At 35.0% G+C, this 17,199-nt stretch overlaps 1 protein-coding gene and 1 pseudogene across 1 annotated transcript in view; both read right to left on the reverse strand.

Moving 5' to 3' along the window:
- Positions 1–17,199, reverse strand: part of IMMP2L (inner mitochondrial membrane peptidase subunit 2) — a 38,707-nt gene that overhangs the window by 10,640 nt on the left and 10,868 nt on the right. The window lies entirely within an intron of this gene.
- LOC138176200 (PHD finger protein 6 pseudogene) lies at positions 8,889–10,230 on the reverse strand (annotated as a pseudogene).

Genomic DNA, 17,199 nt, shown 5'->3' on the forward strand with positions numbered 1-17,199 from the left:
AAGCAGAAATCTCTCACAACTAAGACCTCATGAAATAAAATTAGGGAACCTTAAATATGCACACTCAGCATTTGGCCCTCAAACCAATCCACCAGTAGGATAGTAGTATCTAAGTCAAACACAAAAGTCTTCAGGGTCTAGCAGTAGGGATCACTGTTCACTGTTCACCTATGGCAATGACTCAACCTGAACTTACCATTATCCACAAGTCAACAGGTTAACAATGATTCTGACATCTTGCACACCTAACATTTGCAAAAATGGCAATTATTCAAGAAGCAGTGGGAGAAAAATTACAATAATGTACTGTTGGTGAAGTAATGCATTGGTGCAGATATTACAGAAAAAAAAGTGGAATTATAACCAAAAAGTCACCAAATGATATACTCTTCAACGTGATAATACCCTTAATAGTCATATACTCTATAAAAAGAAAGGATTCACATTACACATATATTTATAGGTGCATTTTTTTTGTAGTAAAGAACTGGAAACTAGAGGTGCCCATCAATTGGGTAATGACTGAACAAATTATGCCATATGATTATAATTGAATGGTATTGTTCCATATGAAATTACAAAAGAGATGGGTTCAGACATATGTGAAACTTGTGTAAACTAATGGATGGCAAAATTAGCACATGTGATATGATTATAGATTACTTGCTTGTCCTCTTTTGAGAACTACCTATGCATAGCTTTGACCCCACACCTATTAACAAATAGTTCTTATTATTAATATATTTGAATATGTTCCCAGCATATCTTAGATATAAAAACTTAGCAAAAGAAAACTTTTACAAAGATCCTCCTAAAACAAGTAACTATCTTTCTTCTTATTTTAAACTGCTTAAACTGCATTGATTTTAGTTTGGGTGAAAAGCATTTTATGCAATTAAAACTGTCCATTTTTTTCTCTTGTGACCTGTTCTATTCCTTGTCTTCAAGAACTCTTCCCTTATCCACAATTTTATCTCCTTACCTGCTTCTTTCATTTGTTATGATACGACCTTTCATGTGTGTGATGGTGATGTAAACCTAATTTCTTCCAAGCTGCTTTTCAGTCTTCCTAATAGTTTTTTTTTTCCAAACAGTAAATTCTTATCCCAGTAATTAGTCTTTGGGTTTGTCACACATTCTGTTACTATGTTGTTTTTGCTGTTGTTGTTTGTCCTTTGTTCTAAAAAAGGACCAATGACATCAGGAAGGTGATGTCTTGACTTGAAAGTGAATTAAGTTTATGCAAAGTTACCATTCTCACTCTCTTCTCCAGAGCCATCTGGATCCAGTGGCAAGATATACATCAGGATGATTGGAGTTAACTAGATTCTGGATTGTATCTACCTCATGTTTTCCACTGATCAGCTTGTCTGTTTTTTAACCAAGTACAAATAGTTTTGCTGATCACTGATTTGCTGTCCAGGTTGGTATTCAATACTCCTAGACTGCTTTTCTTCCCATTTCTTTTCACCATCTCTCTCGAAATTCTTAAAGTATTTTTTCTAGGTAAATTTTGTATTATTTTCCTAGCTTTGTTTAGTAACACTTTAGTAGTTGGATTTGTATGATACTATCATCTTGTGCTTCTGTAGCTCTAGAATTTGTTTAGAGTAATTTTCTAGAGGTATTCGTAGGGGTTTGGGGGAGAGTACAAGCAAGTCCCTGCTGTTATTCTACCAATTTGGCTCTGCCCCCAAAATATTTTTCATAGAAATATACTTAAATAATTGGAGAGATTTTAACTGCTCATTACTGGGTTGTACCAATATAATAAAAAAATTTTAATACTCCTTATTTAATTTATTCAATGTCATACAAATCAGTGCCAAGATACAGATCAGGGTGACTGGAGGTAACTTCCTTCTGGATTGTGTATACCTCATATTTTCCACTGATCAATGAATAGTTGCAGGCTATGGAAGAGCTCAAAAAATATTTAGAAAATCAAGTAAGAGAAGTAAAGTAAAAATTGGGAAGAGAAATGAGAGTGGTGCAAGAAAATAATGAAAAATGAGTCAACAGCTTCCTAAAGGAGACCCAAAAAATACTGAAGAAAATAGCACCTTGAAAAATAAACTGGTGGCAGCTAGGTAGTACAATGAATAGAGCACCAGCCCTGGAATCAAGAGGACCCAAGTTCAAATCTGGCCTCAGACACTTAACAGTTACTAGATGTGGGACCTTGGGCAAGTCACTTGAACCCCAATTGCCCTGCCTTCCCCATCCAAAAAGCAAAAAAAAAAAAGACTAAAACAAATGGCAAAAGAGGTCCAAAAACTAAATGAGGATAAGAAAGTAGAATTGGCCAAATGGAAAAGGAGATCCAAAAGCTCACTGAAGAAAATTGTTCCTTCAAAATTAGAATGGAGAAAATGAAAGTTAATGACTTCATGAGAATTCCAGAAATTATAAAACAGAACCAAGAGAAAGAAAAAATAAAAGACAATGTGAAATATCTCATTGGAAAAACCACTAAATGAAAAAGAGATCATTTAAAAATTATTGGACTACCTGATAGCCATGATCAAAAAGAGAGCCTAGACATCATCTTTCAAGAAATTATCAAGGAAAACTGCACTGATATTTTAGAGCCAGAGGGTAAAATAGACAGTGAAATAATCTACCAATCACCTCTCGAAAGAAATCCCAAAAGGAAAACTCCTAGGAATAGTGTAGTTAATTCCAGAGTTCCCAGGTCAAGAAACAAATATTGCAAGCAACCAGAAAGAAACAATTCAAATACTGTAGAAATACAATCAGGATAACACAAAATCTAGTAGCTTCTACATTAAGGGATCAAAGGACTTGTAATATGACATTCTAGAGGTCAAAGGAGCTAGGATTAAAATCAAGACTAACCTACCCAGAAAAACTGAGTATAATACTTTGGTGGGGAGGGGGGGTAAATGGATATTCAATAAAATAGAGGACTTTCAAGCATTCTTAAGGAAAAGACCAGAGCTGAATAGAAAATTTAACTTTCAAGTACAAGAATCAAGAGAAGCATGAAAACGTAAACAGGAAAGAGAAATCATAAGGGACTTACTAAGGTTGAACTGTTTACATTCCTACATGGAAAGATGATATTTGTAAATCATGAGACCTTTCTCAGTATTTGAGGGGATGGATGGATAGATAGATAGATAGATAGATAGATAGATAGATAGATAGATAGATAGATAGACAGACAGACAGACAGACAGACAGACAGACAGACAGACAGACAGACAGATAGATAGATAGATAGATAGATAGATAGATAGATAGATAGAACAAGGTTAGATAAGTATGAAGGAATGATATCTAAAAAATAGAATTAAGGGGTGAGAGAGGAATATATTGGAAAGAGAAAGGGAGAAATAGAAATGGGGTAAATTATCTCACATAAAAGAGACAAGAAAAAGATTTTACAATGGAGGGGAAGAAGGGGTAGGTGAGAGGGAATGAGACAACCTTACTCTCATTGGATTTGACTTAAGGAGCGAATAACATACACACACAATTGGGTATCTTACCCTACAGAAAAGTAGGGAAGAAGGGGATAAGAGTGGGGGATGATAGAAGGGAGGGCAGATTGGGGGGGGAGGGTTAATCAAAAGCAAAAAATCAAAAGCAAACACTTTTTAAAAGGGACAAAGGAGAAAATAGAATAAATAGAGGGTGGGACAGGATGGAGAGAAATATAGTTAGTCAACATAATTATTATGGAAGTATTTTGCATAACTACACATGTACAACCTATATTGAATTGCTTAGCTTCTCAATAAGGGTGGGTGGGGAGGGAAGAGTGGAGAGAATCTGGAACTCAAAGTTTTCAAAACAAAAATGTTAAAAATTGTTTTTATATGCAGCTAGTAAATAAAATATACAGGCAATAGGGAAAAGAAATCTATCTTGCCCTACAAGAAAGTAAAAGAGAAGGGGATAAGGGGAGAGGGGTTGAGGGAAGGGAGGGCAGGCTGTAGGAAGGGGTTATCAGAATGCATGCCATCTTAGGTAGGGGGGAAGGGAGAGATGGGGAGAAAATTCATAACTCAAAATCTTGTGGAAATGAACACTGAAAACTAAAAATTAATTAACTAATTAAATTTTAAAAAGAAAAAATATTTTGTAGTTATAGTCATATAATTCCTGTATGTTGATGAGCTGCCAAATATTTTACCCATTCTACACTCATTTTAAATGCAATTCTTCTTTGTATCTCTTCTGTTGGGTTTTGTTGGTAATGTACAGAAGGGCTGATGATATATGTGGTTTTCTTTTATCCCATTCCTTGCTGCAATTGTTATCTTAATTAATTTTAGCTGAATCTCTAGAGTTCCATAAGTAGACCATGCTAACATTTGTCCAAAGTGATCATTTCCTCTTTGCCCACATTTATCCCTCATTTTCATTTTCCTATTTCTTGAATTTCTGAATCTGTAGCAGATAAATGGTGGCCATGGGCTTTCTTGCTTTAACCCTAATTTTGTTGGGAAGGATTTTAGAATTTTTCTACCACAAATTATATTAGCCCTTGGTTTCAAGTAGATAAAATTTATTTGTCCAAAGGAAAGATCCATTTGCCTCTATGCCTTTTTTAAAACAGAAACAAGTATTGCATTTCATAACAAGGTTTATCTATATCTACTGTCATCATGTGATTTTATTTTTGTCATTAACATGAGCTATTATATATATATATATATATATTTCATGTAATATTGAATTCAACCCTCCATTCCTCATATGAATTCCATGTAGTCATTGTATAGATTTCTTTAATATGCTATTGTAGACTTTTGCATTTAATATTATACTCAATATTTTTGTACTGTTCAATCCACTGGGGATTCTGGTCTATAGTTTTATTTCTCTGTTTTCTATCTCCTTGATTTAAGTATTAAGAACTTAATTCATAGGAGGACCTTGGTAGAATCCCTTCTATTTCAATTTCTGTAAGTAGTGCAAAAAATTTCTGAATCACTACTAAAATATTCAATTGAATTCAGCAAATAATAACAATAGAATAATAAACTAGCTCTAGATACACTTTGTGTTCTGAACAGTTAACAGTTTTCAATGTCCTATATTTGTTTCCTAGGATTTCTAATATGCCCTACATTGACTACTTAAAAATTCTAATGCTTTAGCTAAATTCTCAATAATTCACAATTTTTTCAAATTTGTCTTAAAATATATCATTACCATTAATGTCTTGACAACAGCAATAATGTCTCAACTATAGTTTCAATAAACTTAAATTTTAAAATTATGCCATCTAAAGAAGTAGAAGATTGATAGTTGTCATCAAACTGTTTATATAGACAGAACCCCCTCCCAAGGAAATATTTTCCCAAGGCCCCATTTACCTTAGGGTGGCCCTGAATACATGCAAAGTATACCTCTGTATTAGGGAGGTGAGATATGGGTGGTGAAGTTATTACTGCCTTCATTAAGATACTGTGTCTGTTTTAATGTAGTCTAAGATCACATAAAGTTTTTTGGTTTCTATATAATACTGTTGACTCTGAATAAACCTACTACAGTTCCTCTTCAGATGAACTGCTCATCTAACCAATTTCCTTCACCTTATAGTTATTAAAATGTATTTTTGAAACCCAAGTGTAAGACTTTTGCTATATTCCTTCTAAATTATTATTTTAAGCCCCATGTTTTAAGTTGTCAGAATCTCTTTAAATCCTTACTCTGTCATCCACTTTTGTGGCTGTCCCTTCCACTTTCATATCCCTTGGAAATCTAATGAGCATGCCACTGATAACTTTGTCTAAGTTTCTGCTAAGAATGTTCATTAAACAGCACAGGGCCAAACACTGATCTGTGAGGCACTCCACTGAAAAAGAAATCTCTTTTTAAGTTGATACTGAACAATCATATATCTCACAAATTATATTTTAAAACTGAAGACAAAAGAGACTAATAAAAATTAGATGAACAAATTAATTTCATGCTATTCCAAAGTATTTTTAGTGTTCCCTCTTTTTAGTGGAAAAATCATTAGTTTTAGAGTTAGAAGGTCTAGATTCAAATCCCCAATAGGATTGTTACTACCTGTATGACCTTGGGCAAGTCACTTGACCTTTGGCTTTCAATTTTTTTCCACTGTAAAATGAAGGAATTAGTTGAGATGATCTCTGAGGTCCCCTCTCCTGCTCTAAATCCTGTAATCCTATGTAAATCCTATATTCTTAAAACAGGAAAATGAAACAAAACAAAAGCTATACCTCAGAAAACTTTTTAAAAGGGATGGGAATAGTAAAAAGTAAGGAGGGAGACTGCTTTGAAATGTCTTAGATTTTCTATCTAATTCACTTACATATAAAATCTTATTCCTTTTAACTTCTGAGCAGTGCTGGCATGCAATAAATGTGTGTGTGTGCCTTTAAGAAACTACATATTAAAAGGCCTCTAAAAATTTGATTCAATACAATAAACATTTGTTAAACACCTAAAATTGTTCAAGAGACTGAAGATTTTAAAAAAGGAATAAAAAAGATCCCCACCTTTAAGGAACTGGCATCCTACTTTAGATATAATATATAAACAGATAAATAAGTCATATAATTTGGTGAGGGAAAGAGAAATCAGGAATGCTCCACATCAGAGTACACTACAGTTGAAGTTAGGTAGAGACAATTCAAAACTGGAAGGGGTGGAGTAGAGGAAAACATCCATTCCTAGACCGAGGACTGCCTGTGTAGACACAGCTGGAGATAGGATTCTTATTTAGGGTTCAAAGAACAGCAAGAAGGCCCGTTCAGCTGGAATATGGAAATACACTAATTCAGTATATTGTCAAAAGTGAATTCAGCATTTCAAAAGGTTAGATATAACTCAAACTACTAATTTTTTCAATAGATCTTTTCATTTTGATTACTGTATTTGAAGTTTTTCAGGTATGAAGTTTTACCTACTTAGACAGGAATGGCATTGCTTAGAAAAGACTGTAAGCAAAAGTTACAGCATCTTAAAAATTTTTAAATGGCATTTTTGAAACCTAATTGCAAAAAAGTAACTATTTGATATGTCATTAGTATGCTACTAATGATACTCTTGTACCCTATTTGAAAAGTAACAACAGACAAAAATGGGATATCATTTTAAGTCTATACACATTATAATTTAAAGGACTTAATTCTTAGAACAGATTTACTCACCTAGCTCAGTACCAGGAAGCCAATGAGAGATCTTAATACAATGTTCAGAAGCCACAAAGAATCATCTATTTCTGATTATCAAATACTAATACACTAACTATAATTCAAATGCAAAACTGGATCATAGGAAATGCATTCTTTTGGACAAAGGGAAAGCAATACTTTCTTTAATAACAATTGAAAAGGTTTTCTATTTCTATTGATGCTGCCACTATCCAACTAATCTTCCAAGCTCAAAATCTCAAATTTCATTTCCCTTCCTACAAATCCTTTTCCAGGTCCTATCATTTTTCACCTCCACTCAGACTGCTACCCTCCTCATTCTGGTCTTCAAAACCTATTGCCTGAATTCACATTAAAGACAGATAGCATCACATGGCAGAACATTGGATATATAATAGAATACTTGGGTTTAAATTGTTCCTCACAAGTTGATTCGTGATATAATCCTAGATAATGCACTTAAACTCTGAGACTCAGTTTCTTCATTTCCAAAACGAGGATAAGAATATTTATAGTACTTAACAGTTTTTGGGAAGAAAGTACACTGGAAACCATAATCATTCTTTCTGTTCCCACTTCAACTACATTGAAATTCTCCTTCACAAAATTGCCAAAATAATATTCCTAAGACAAAGGTCTGATCATGTCACTTCCCTGCTCAAAAACATTTTATTTCTGCTTCTATTTCTTGTAGAATATCCTTAGTCTAGCATGTAAGGCCTCCACAATCAACTTGGAACCTGCCTTTCATGTTACTCTCTTTCATGGATTTTACATTCCAGCCAAATTGTACATCTAGCTGTTCCTACATCCTGTCTTGTTTCCATGAATTTGCCCAGTTTATCCTCAATGCCTGGTATGCATTCCCTCATCATTTTATCTGTTGATTTTTCTTTTTCTTTAAGGATAAGCTTTATATTATATTAGCTACCAAGTTCCATTCCTCTAGTCTTCTCCATGATGCCCAAAAACCATTTGGTCCTGGAAGATCATTTCAGCCCCAGAACTCATATCTTGGAAGCACTCTCTGCCCCTGAAGCCTCTCCCTCTGGATGGTAGAGAGTTCATCCCAGAGCCTTAATTTACAAGTAGGACACCCTGGCCAGCCATCTCTTCATTTCTTATCAGGCTACACTCCTCTGCACTTCTCCATCAAGCCCAACTCAGATACATTCTACCCCTACCTCTTTTCAGCTTCCTTTTATGTGTTATCTTTCCAATTAGAATATAAACTTCTTGAGGCTTAGAACTGTCTTTCTTCTTATTTGTACAGTTAGTTCTGCTATAAAACTTGTTTTCAAAATGCAAATTTGTTCCAATGTAATTGATCTATTGAGAAACAATGTGAAAATAACAAGAATTTTGTGCTTGCTTATTCGGCATTTCACGGATGAGAAATAGAAAGAGAACACAGAATGATATGGACCACTTCACAAGCTTCAATTCTTCTGTCACCCACTTCCCATAAGTAAACTTAAAGTTTTTCTCCAAGATAAAGTGCCATATGTACTGTTTATTTTCTGGTACAGTAGGAGCTACGGGCTAAAAAAGGCCCAATCATCCCAACCCTTATCCCACTTTCCACTATAACTTAACCAGGGTTGTGATCCACTGAGGCTTCTCTCTTGCCCACTCTTTGCCAACCTAAGTCCTGTGAGAACCAGGACTTGGGCCAACCTACAGCCTAATGCTGCAGACATAACCACTATTTATTGTAGTATTCATGAATTTCTTTTTTTTTGGAGAAAAAGAACCATATTATTTATTTTTAAAAGTTTTTCTTATCATTATACAAAGAACACATTAATAGGATAACACAATATTGTAGACAGAGGGTAGTACTTGAAGTCAGTTTGACTGCTGGCTCTCTAATCATGAACTTGATGGTAGCCAAGTTACTCAAGTCCTCTATGCCCCATTTTCCACATCTAGTTTCCATTTAATTGCTGGTGAGAGGGTCACAATAGTTTATCACTTCTTTTCCTCGATTTTTACTTTCTCGTTCTTCATCTTCTTCATCTCTCTCATCAGTGCCACTGTGATTTTTACAGTATAATTTGTAAATTCCTCGTGACATATTTTCAATATATTTAGCTTTATCTTGTACTCCACAGTGGTAATGGTATGTTTTTACGCAGGCTTTTATTTCACATCCAATAGTTGCACCAGGCTGGCTACAAAGTGTACACTTTATCCTCTTTCCTCGCTTAATCTCTTGAAGCACAGTTTTAATATCAAAATCACCAAATTCTGCCCGTGATGTTGTTGTAAGTTGAACTGTGCCAGAAGAAAATAACATGCACTTATAATGTGCTGCTGCCTTTTTGGAACGAAATATGTGAAGCTTTCCCTTTGCTTCATTTTCTTCCTCACCTACATGGCAGAATCCACACTTAGGCTTGGAATCACTGGGACTACTTCTGTGGGATGACCTATCTCTATGTGTCCCATGGGAGGATGTGGATTTATTATATTCTGACTGTCCTCTTGAAATAATTTTTCTTGGTTTTCCTTTCCCACTCTTCTTTCCCTTGACTGGTGAAGGTGCCAGTTCACATTCATTGAAATTTTTTTCTAAGTCAGCTTCAGAGTTATGTCCAGGTTTCTTATGTTTTTTACAATAAAACATGTAAATCCCTTGTGAAGGTTCCTCTTGCATCTGAGCTTCGTCACGTAAGGCACAGAGGTAGTGAAATGTTCTGTGACACGTTTTCACATCACATCCAATTGTTGCTCCTGGACAATGACATAAAGAACACATTAGTTTAGTGCCTCTTTTTATTTCTTTTTGAACGTCTTCAATAGAAAATCTACCAAGACACTCATTATCAGACTATGATGATACCAAAGCAGAAGAAAACAGCATACATTTGTGGTGAGCTACTACTTTCTGATTTTCAGATATTAATAGTTTTCCACATTCCTTGTCTCTACTAGATTTACAAAACCCACATCTATGCAGTGGTGAATAACCTTTCTTCTGTCTACCTGCGCTTGACATGGTTTTCAATTAATAACACTGAAATCCTAAAAAAATACTTTTTCATCCAAAAGAAAATTAAGGGTTAGAGAAAAAAAATATTCATGAATTTCTTAACCACTTAACATGTATAAAACTAATACCATTTTATTAGATTCCTATCTTTTTTAAGTGTCAATGATGAAGGTTTTTATTGTTGTGTTAGTGTTAATAAATTCTTGTTGATGACTTCCAATGATACTTTAAAAGAAAAGTGGACTAAGATTACCTATGTATGGTTGTAATCTTCCATCACATTGTTCGGTAGGTTAAAATGAACAAGAATAAGTATTACTACACAAGACTCAGAGTCAATGACTATAGTAATCTACTGTTTGATAAACCCAAAGACCCCAGTTTTGGGGATAAGAACTAAGTATTTGACAAAAATTATGGGAAAACTGGAATATAGTATGGCAGAAATTAGGTACATACCAATATCTTACACCATATACCAAAATCAAGTCTAAATGGGTGCATGATCTAGGTATAAAGACTGCTACTGTAAGCAATCTGGGAAACCAAGGAATAGTTTATCTGTCAGACTTATGGAGAAGGGAAGACTTTATAACCAAAAAAATGTTAGAGAGCATTATAAAATGCAAAATGGATAATTTTGATTACATTAAATCGAAAAGTTTCTCTACAAACAAAGCCAATGAAACCAGAATTAAGAGGGAGGTGGGAAATTGGGAAAGAATTTTCTATACAATACTATTGTACAGTGTCTCTGATAAAGGCCTCATTCCTAAAATGTACAGATAATTGAGTCAAATCTATAAGAATACAAGTCATTCCCCAATTGACAAATGGTCAAAGGATATGAACAGGCAATTTTCAGAGGCAGAAATTAAAGATATCTATAAGCATATGAAAAATGCTCTAAATCACTATTGGTTAGAGAAATGTGAATCAAAACAACTCTGAAGTACCACATCTCACCAATGAGATTGGCTAAGATGACAAAACAGGAAAATGACAAATGCTGGAGAGGATGTGGAAAAATTGGAACACTAATGCATTGTTGGTGGAGTTGTGAACTGATTCGACCATTCTGGAGAGCAATCTGGAGCTATGCCCAAAGGGCTATAAATAATTCCATACCCTTTGACCCAGTAATACCTCTTCTAGGGTTGTATCCCAGAAAGATCATAGAAGTAGGAGGAAGACCCGAATGCACAAAAATATTTATTGCAGCTCTTTTTGTAGTGGCAAAGAATTGGAAATTAAGGGGATGCCCACCAATTGGGGAATGGCTAAACAAGTTGTGGTATATGAATGCAATGGAATACTATTGTGCTATAAGAAATGAGGAGCAGATTGACTTCATATTTACCTGGAGGGACTTATACGAACTGATGCTGAGTTAGAAGAGTAGAGCCAGGAGAAATTTGTACACAATTACAGACACAATGTATGTGTGATGACTACCTTTGATAGCCTGGACTCTTCTCAGCAAAGCAAGGTTATAAGACAACTCCAAAAGACTCATGATGAAGGAGATGTCTACATTCAGAGAAAGAACTGGAAAGAACAGAGTTTAAATGCAGACTGAAGCAAACTACCTGCTCTCTTTCTTTTTCTTGTTTGGTTTTGTTTGGTTTTTCCCACTCTTCATTCCATCGGTTACAATCCTTCTTTACAACCTGACTAATGTCTAATGTGAAAGTATTTGCAGATCTTATACTTGATTGCATGCCACCGTTGGGGGAGGGGGGAGGGTACAGAGAAAAAAGGGGAGAAAATTTGAAGCTCAAGGGATTGTGGAACTGAACCTTGTAAACTAAAAGTAAACAAACAAATTAATAAAGACCAAAAAAAAATGAAAAAAATTAAAAAGAATAAGTATTACTGTTTACAATATGGTTTTATTTACACAATTCAATTCCATTTTCAGCAAGTACTTCAGTGATGTACCTGCCAACAAGGGAAGGAAACACTTGTCAAAGCTTACTGAAATATTAGAAATGCCTGCTTTGTCTAGTCTAAAATAAAACTGGAATTCTGTTTTGTATGAATTTAAGCTAAAATTCACTTATCCTTTAATTTTTTTTCAAAAGACAGATTTAGATGCCATCATCTCAAAATTAATCAACAGTCTGTATTCTCTTTTTCTGAATATTCAGGCCTCTTCACATAACATAGCTTCCCTCATGTAGACAATTATATTTATTTTTTAAACCCTTCATCTCAGTTTTTCATTCTTTTTTATGATAATTTTTTAAAATTCTTTTCTTTTAAAATTTTGAGTTTCAGATTCTCTCCCTCCCTCACACACCTCTCCCACCCATGGAGAAGGCAAATAACACGATATCAATTGTACATGGTGTAAGGGTTATGGGATTTAAAGATCTTCCATGCCCCATTGGACTTGCTGACGTAGCAGGAAGGGGCAGAGCAAGGGGAAGTGGAAGCCAAGCTAGAGTTCCTGTGGTGGCTAGCAGTGGCAGCGACAGCGGCAGCAGCAGCAGAGGCAGCAGCAGCGCGAAGCCCTTTTTGAGTCAGCCAGAATTTCTGCTAATGACTCCTGCTGAGGATTGCCAGGGGCTGGAGCTGCTGGGAGCGCGCTTCCTGGACGCTGGGTGGTTGCTGTGAGTGGGGAGAAGAGGACCTTTGCCTGAGGTAGCCTGTTCTGTTTTAAAGGCTTGAGAATGTGGGTGCTTTCTACTTTATCTACCTGTGCCAATGTCATAACTACTCTGGCTTTCACTTTCTGGTTTTGGGACTCAGTCTTTTGGTATTTTAATAAATTTTCTAGCTTATTCCCCCATATGGCAAGCATGATGTATTTTGTGATGGATAATTATATCAGCATATCTGTAATTTCCATAGGCATTTTGAATGTGGCATTGCTGATACACATGGGAAATCATGTAAAACATTTCCATATTGCCATATCGCAAAGAAAAGAAAGAAAAGAAAAAGAAAGTAAAATTTATACTTCAACTTACACTCAGAGTTTATCAGTTCTCTCTCTGAATAGCATTTTTTTTCCTCATGAGTCCTTTGGAATTGTCTTAGATCTTTGTATTCATTAGAATATCCAAGTCTTTCACAATTGATTAGTATTTTAACATTGCTATTACTGTGCAAAATGATTTCCCAGTTCTTGCTTCACTTTGCATCAGTTCACATAGGTCTTAGCTTTCATTCTTTCAACAAGCAAAAAATGCCTTTCCCAAAGCAATATTCTTTGCTTACAATGAAGAAAGAAACACAAACTACTATCAAGTAAGTAGAATACATGTTTTAAGGGCCACAGGAAAATTTCAAAGGCTTTCTCAGAGCATGGTTTCAGAACTTAGATGGTCTTGGAAAACTTATAGTCAGTCAGTTTTACTCATCAAATCAAGTCAGTGTCAGATTTAGGATTTGAAATCTCATTTCCTTTTAACTGTAGAATCTACAATGGAAAGACTGTAGTATTTGCAAGTAGATATTACATTCAATTCCTATCTATCCATTCACACTCCCCCTACTCTAACTCCAAAGCTAATTAAAATTTCTTTTCCTTCAGTCCAAGTCCTACTTGTATGTGGGAAATAGTGCTGGTGCTATAATTAGTTGAAGGACTACTAGACCAATAGAGCTACTCAGGCATCTTCAGGATCAACTTGAATCACCCTGAGCCTCAACCAGATCTAACCTCCTCAGAAAATCTAGGGGGCCTTTAGAGGTTGGGATTTAGGATTCAGCCTTAACTTGTCCCTACTTAGGAAAAACTGACCTCCCTACTTTAATCACTATTCAAGGTTTACCTATTCTAGAAGCCTTTCCAGATTGACCCACTTAATTACTGCTTGTTGACTGATAAAAAGTTATATGACTTTCAGTTACGTGCAATACAACAGTTAGACAACAATAAATATTGGATATCCAATGTGTGCAGATCATTTACTGGGTACTCTAGGACTTAATAGTATAGATCCTATTACCCATCAAGAGCACAAATCCCATTCCTTATGAAGTCTTTTCTGTGAATGATTAACAGCTGAATTTTGCAATAAGGACAGAAGGATTCTCCAACAACTTTTAAAATATTATGAAAAGTCTTTTAAACTTATTTCATAATGGAGTTGAATTCCCATCTTTGCTAATATGCTTAAAACTCTACCTCAAATCCCATGTTCTCTACAAAATCTTCCTTAAGCAAAGATACAAGTTAAGTTTAGCCCCTAGAAGAAGGGAACCCATCATATTTATGCTCCAAATTCTCTCAGCATCTAGTAAAATACATTGCATCTAGTATATGTTTAATAGATATGTATTAAATGAACAAATTCACAATTTACCATATTATGCCACAAATCAATCATAAGAAAAACAAATGCTTTCCAAAGACATGAATGATTCATCCATAATTTTAAAACATGCTAAGAAAAAATCATATTCAAATACTGTTAATGAAAAAGAAAAGCCTTAATATACCAACAAGCATGGTGAATCAAATGGGAAAGCAGATGAAAGGTGTTTGAAGATATAATAGACTACATAAAACATGCTCCTATCTGTGGTATCATAGGAATTAAAGGAAAATCCATAAAGGCGCATTATAAAGTTATCACACACCAGCTGTTTCAATTTCACATACTTTGGGCACAATAAATATAAACTAATCTATTTGAATTCTCTATTAATAACAAGTTAGAGAACTACATCAAAACTATAACTTCCTAAGGGGCAAAAAGCTCAGATGAGGATTACAGGAAAAGGTAATTTAAGAAGAAAATATACATAAGCCAATAAACTGAGCTAAAATTAAATCCTATCTTCCTTTAAAACTGATCCCAGCAGAATCACAGAGAATTAGAATATAGAAGAGTCAGCACAGGATGAGAGTTTGAACCAGGTGGTCCCCCGTCCTAGGAAAATGCAAAATCAGCTGTAACAGTGAAATTCCCCAACTCTGTTTTAAGTGACTATGCATAAATCACAATATAGTTCTTGATGGTCTTCTAGTAAACATCTTGCCAGAAAGTCAAAATAGTAACAACCTACAATGATTATTGAATAATAATTAAACTGTCTCCAAGTCTAAAAATGAAAACACAGATTTTAAATGAAAGCAGGCCTATTGCTTGCTTTTTTTTTTGACAGAATTTTTAATTTCAAACTCAGCAGGAAAGAAGATAATCAGTGCAAAAAGCCAGCTAGGAGCCTAAGAGGTTTATTACAAATCTAGTTCTTAGGGACTCATTCACAGATAGCTTAAAGTCAAGACAATCACAAAGCCAATGGATGTGTGCTTAATGGATAAAAGGTTACATGCTGGTTGAACTTCACTTTTCCTCACATGCTATAGTTTTGTAATATATTCCACATAAATCATCTCTGAAGTCTACCAGAGAGTATTGTATTGTAATATTTTGAAGTGTTATCTTCTTCCTCTAGCTAAACAGAGAAAAGGAAAATGAGATGAATTTTATATAATTATAATTTAAAACTTTAACAAATGGTATGCCTATCATCTGATCCACAAGATAGCAAATTTATATTTCTTCAATTTGTACTAAAACATCCTTTCATTTACCTATTTGAGTCTTAGATTCTAATATAGAACTTTTACATCTCAGGTAGTGACCCTGACTCGGGCATCTCAATTCAAAGGAAATCTAAAACTTTGGTTGTAAGGTTGTTAAAGGTCTTAGGATATTCTTTACCAACATAGTCCTGTGTCCAACCAAATGATCAGAAGAGATACAAAGTCACTCTCAAGGTCTTTCTGAAGAACTCTAAGAGACATGGGAGACATTAGCAGAGGATCATCCAACATGGTGTTCCCATATCAAAGAAGGCACTGTGCTCCATGAGCAAAGCAGAATTGCAGTAGCCCAAAAGAAATGTGAGATGTACAAATTTAGAGACATCTCCTTCCCAAATGGTCATACGAACTATTTTGCAACCTGTGGTAGAGCCTTCCTAGTTTGTACTGGTATGATCAGCCACAGCCAAACACACTGTATATTGACCCTGACACTGTGATGTCATTTTGATCCTCTTCGAGCATGAAAAACAAATAGCAACAAGCCCCATGCCCAATCAAAACTGATTTGGGTCATTAGGTTGTATCCAACCAAATCTCTGAAATTTCAAAAGTACACCATAACAGTTTTCCTATCCTATGTTAAACTGCTATTCAATATTGTGCTACTTCTTTTAAAAGGAAAAAAAATCTAGTTAGTAGCCAAAGTGGCATATTTTTTAGTTGGGAAATTTGATGAATAGGCCATTGAGGAGTAAATTAGCATACCTTTTTCTAGGATGACATTCTAGCAATGACAGAGTTGACTTGATTATGGTTTAAGATCTGGAAATGTTGGGAAATGGAGGGAGTAGAAGCAAGTCACATTGCAAAAAGATGCTGGGAAATGAAATGAATTGAAGCATGCCTGGAGATGGGCCAAGAAGTACAAGCAAAGGGAAGCAACTGCTGATCAAGACAGCTAGATTTTAGGGCAAATGGTCTAGAGGCTAAATGTTGAATCTTCTAGGATATGCCTATGGAATGAAGTCAAAAGAGTAAGGATGAATTAAGATTTCCACTTCCAAATCTCAAACTATATTACAAAGCAATCATTCATCAAAATTATGATAAGCAGAATTTATTATACTTCAGGAGTGATCTCAGAAAAGAAAAAAGAAAAAGTAGGCATGGTTAAAAGAGATATACAGAAAAACTGTTATGGTTGAGTACTTTGATGGAATGCTTTCAAAACTAGAAAAATCTAGCAAAAAAAAGATTTTTAAAAGCAAGAAATTAAGGGGTGGATAGGTGGCACAGTGAATAGAGCACCAGCACTGGAGTCAGGAGGACCTGAGTTCAAATCTTGGCCTCATACACTTAACACTTACTAGCTGTGCGACCTTCGGCAAGTCACTTAACCCCAATTGCCCTGCCTTCCCCCTCCAAAAGAGAGAGAGAGAGAGAGAGAGAGAGAGAGAGAGAGAGAGAGAGAGAGAGAGAGAGAGAGAGAGAATTAAGCACCTGAATAGATAAGCATTTATTAAGTGGTCATTATG

The sequence above is a fragment of the Petaurus breviceps genome, unplaced genomic scaffold, assembly GCF_028583685.1.
Source record: "Petaurus breviceps papuanus isolate PSGF00001 unplaced genomic scaffold, PetGlider_PUasm1.0 84, whole genome shotgun sequence".
NCBI lineage: Eukaryota > Metazoa > Chordata > Mammalia > Diprotodontia > Petauridae > Petaurus > Petaurus breviceps.